Raw genomic sequence first — 4501 nt, 5'->3', positions numbered from 1 at the left:
CTGTTCAGCCTCCACAAGAGAAGGCTGAGGGGGATCTAGTGGCTATTTACAAACTAGTCAGAGGGGACCAGTACGCATTGGGGGATGCCCTGTTCCTCCGAGTGCTACCAGGAGTGACAAGAAATAATGGTCACAAGCTGGCAGAGGGTAGATTTAGGCTAGATATCAGGAGGCGCTACTTCCTTGTCAGGGCGGTTAGGATCTGGAACCAACTTCCAAGAGAAGTGGTGCTGGCTGCTACCCTGGGGTTCTTTAAGAGGAGGCTAGATGAACACCTTGCTGGGGTCATTTGACCCCAGTAATCTTTCCTGCCATGGTAGGGGGTCGGACTTGATGATCTGCTCAGGTCCCTTCCGACCCTACCAACTATGAAACTATGAAATACTCACTGTGAACTTTCAGTTCAGCATGACACAGAATTGTGCCTCTGGGGATAAATATTTAACGCCACAAAAAACAATGATCTTTCTGACTGATTGCTCTACAGCGCTGCACTGATGTCCTGGTGCCACTGTGCTGGCCATGATGGAATCACACAAGGATAGCAGGACAGCTAACATATTTCCTGCTCATATGAATGCCAAATGTGCACAGGAGTCAAAAAGTGCCAATTAAGTTGGGACATTAGAGGAAGAGGTTTAAAGGAACCTAAGGGAGTGAGGTGCTTGCTCTATCATTGAAAGCTGGTCCAAGCCTGCATGCTAGCTCAGCACTGATCATTACAGAAGACCCTGTATCCCTGAGAAGCCAGAAGATAGGGATTTTGTTATTATTCATTCATCAACCTCTGTGCACAGGAGAAGAAAAAGATATCCCTAGCCCAATGGAACTTAGAGTCTTGTCCAGATGCACAAAGACATCCAGGTACCAATAATGCAGAGGATGCCAGTTTAAACTTCTTGTTGGGCAGGTCTCATGCGTCATGAAGGGAAAAAAAAAAAGATGATATGTTTAAAGATGTGTTAGCTGGGCACAGATAACCACAGGCTTTTCCCTAGAGCCCAGCCACTCTCATATAACATGTTATTAGGCATGACTTGTCCTGTCTACATGAGGTGTAAAGTTATCTTTATCACTGTATTATGTAAAACATGGTCATTACTGTGTTTTCAAGCATAAATGATTGTGTCTGATCAGAAAAACAGCCCACAGAAATCATCACTGAAACATGGGGCTAATCCAAAAATTCCATCGTAACATTTTTGGTCAGAAAATGGAGTTTTCTGTTAAACACAATGTACAGCAAAAATGTATCTGCCTTGAAAATTTTGAAAGTTCACTGAAGGACTGAATGCTTAGATTCTCTTTTCTTTTTGCCAATGTCTAAAGAAAAAAAGGTTTTGGATGAATATGAAAAAGTGGGCTTTTTGTTAATTTGGTGCTGAAAATATTTAGTCCGGAGGAAAGAAAAATTGAAATGCAAATAAAAAGCCAAAGATCTATGAAAAATAAAAATGTTTTTGTGGACACCCTCCCCCATTTTTTGAGAGACATATACAGAGGGGGAGAGAGAGAGCGAGACAGAGCAAGAGAAAGCGAGAGAGAAGGGGCCCATCAGCACCCACATCTAAAGGTGGCTGTGGTACCCAATAGGGGCCATATAAAATACAAAGCCCATTTTTCCTCTCTGGCTATTCAGAGGACTGCCCTGTTTCCTTCTGCTACTCCTTTGATGGTAAAAGTATATAACTATTTATATAACTTTGGGAGGCTACCCTGAGGATCCAGAGTGTGGCTTTAGGTGCCTCACTCTTCCCTGCTTATCATGGGGCAGCCTACCTGGCCCAGGCCTCAAACTCTAATCCCGAGTAGGGGATCTCCATCCATAATTGGCCTCAGCCAACCTGTTCTCTCTGCCTATATCTGGGTGTAACATTTTAGGTGACTGAGGAGCATTGTGATGTCCCCTAAAAGCCATATCAAACCTGCCAGGCTCTCTCTCTTCCTTGTCTCTCAAGGTCTCACCTTGCTTTCTCACCTGCCATGTCTTGATGGAAACTCAATGAAAGGGAGGCTGCCTGCAGGGACTGATGAGCCTAAGGTGCTCTCTCTTCTACAGTGGTCAATTGCCAACCTCTCTTGCCTTAAGGGCTTAATTTGTGACCTCCAGCTACCCCCATAGTCATGCACATGCCTCACAGATGCTACACATTATCCATCAGTGGGCTTTCGGCCCCTATCACCATTCAGTTTGCTCACAGCTCCTTGCTTTTCCCAGATGCAGTGTCTTTAACAGTCTCTACCATACTGGCGTATGGGACTCAGGCCTTATTTCTCACTGTCTCCTTTTCCTTCCTTGGACCCCCATACTCTTTTCTGTTGCCCCTCCATGGGTGATGGGCCTTCTCCAGGCTTTTCATCTCTCCTGGAGTCTTTGACTTTCTTTCTTCCTCTGAGCCTTCCTTGGCTCTTCCTTTCTTCTACTGAGCCTTCCCTGGCTCCTCATTTCTTTATTTTGTCTTGTGTCTGCCTCAGGCACTATCAGGACCTCCAAACCACCACTTTGCTAGTCCTCCGAATCCTCTGGGACAAAACCCAAACACAAACTTAAGCCTTCTGGCACTAACACAAACACCCAGTCCACCGACTGCCTATCACACTTCTTCCAAACCCCGAATCATGTCCCTCTGGTTGCACTCCTTCTTTGCATTCCAAAGGCTCCCTGCCAGGAGGTCATCAGTAGCAGCCATCTCACACTAAGTCTTTTTCACCTTGCTCTGGCTCTGGCTTATATATTATTACAGCCCTGCCCCTTCCTGGTCATGTCCCTCCCTGTCAGCTAACTTAACCACAGGGTTGTTTCTTAACCCCTGGTTTGCTGGTTGCCAGTGTCTGTGCTACAAACACCCTGCCCTTAAAGGGGCCATACCTTCCCAGTAACAGAGTAAAGGTTCTTTGTTACACCAGGTCTCTCTCACACTAGTCCTCCTTCCCCTGACCAGCAGTGTCCCTCTGGGCTCTCACACTAGTCTCTTGAATGGCACTTAAGCCCCTCTCCCAGGTCTGTAGTTATTGCTGATCTGAAGCCAATTAAGCAGTCTATTAGTGTTTTCCCCAGATGCCTGCAGTCAGAACTACTACCCTCTGCATCCTCCCCAGGCTGCCCCTTTGTGGCCTCCATGCACGCATCTGGACCTAGTTTGGATAAAAGATCCAAACCACGTTGAAATTCAACTCTGGATGAAACATAACATCAAGACATCCGAACTGCCAATTGGCTAGTAACTCAGTTTTTGGATTAGGTAATCAAAAGCAAGCAGGCAATGGAACTCTGAACACCTCAAGTTCCCTCAGGGCCATCACTTGATGCCTGTCTTCACACATGCAATACTTTTGCACTGGTTGAACTGTCTAACTTCAGTGCTGCTCCTTTTGATTGACACTGATGTAAGTGCTAGGAGAATCAGGCATACTGTGTCTAGCACTGACAGAGCTCTCCCTGTCCTGAGTATGCTCTCTCTGCAGCTATACAGTTTGTCACGCCAATACAATGTGTCAGTTTGAAGGGACTGAGAGGAGGAGTTGGTTGCAAAGGGGATACAAATGGTCCTGGATTGTCCTAACACTTCCACAGACCTATAACAACAAGATGGGATTTCTTTATAAATGGTGGCTCCCACCATATTTCAATTTTAATTTTTTTTTCCTCCTATCTAAAATGACTTATTGTGATTGTTGGACCTAATGCTAGAAGTGTCTGAATCATTCATAAAGTATCATTCACTTCTCAGTTCTTCTTGTACACTTTGTGAACACAGTACAGTTGCTTTTTAAAAAAATAAATGTTTTGATTGTCCATGGTTAATTTCTGCAAATTGCTCTTGTTCTGAAAAATAACCATGAACAATTTGCTATAAACATCTCCCCTTCACAGTGCTTTAATTGGATATAGAAATCAGGTAGAGTACTTCCTTTCTCTCATTCAGTTAATGCAACTCTTAGAATCTGGTTCCAGTGCAAATACTCAAAATCAATCCCTTCTCTAGTGGCAAATATTGTATACCCAGCTAGTCAAACAAATGGACATAGTAGGTATTGTTACAGTCTGTTGCCTCAGGAGTGCAGTTGTAATCACACTCAGTCCAGTCGTGAGGTGGATAGATGCACTGATGTCAGCTTTTAAGCTCTTAGGTCAAGGACTGTGTTCCCCTGCCAAGCCTAAAACAGCTTGGATGATATCATGAGGTCAATGATGATTACATATAAAACATGGCAGTGCAAGAATGCTAAAGCTTCAAAGCTTACCACTCAAAAATTAGGGAAGGATACAGTAAGGCAGCTCATAATGCATAATTCCCAGCTATCTTATAGTTTCACTGGTGTCTTGTGCACACAAGATATTGTTAAGGTTTGCCTAGGAAACTGGAGCCCCAAGTTATAAACTTCCTTGATGCAGAAAAGGATTAAAGTTCTCTGACTTCTGAGCTCAGGCCTGACCATGGGTGACTGATGCCTCCTGAGTTTGCGGGGGGGGGGGGGTTCCCCCACCACCACGCGGGCG

The sequence above is a fragment of the Gavialis gangeticus genome, unplaced genomic scaffold (assembly GCF_001723915.1).
Source record: "Gavialis gangeticus isolate Ggan-Ray unplaced genomic scaffold, GavGan_comp1, whole genome shotgun sequence".
Lineage (NCBI taxonomy): Eukaryota > Metazoa > Chordata > Crocodylia > Gavialidae > Gavialis > Gavialis gangeticus.
This window is presented reverse-complemented; position numbering follows the sequence as displayed.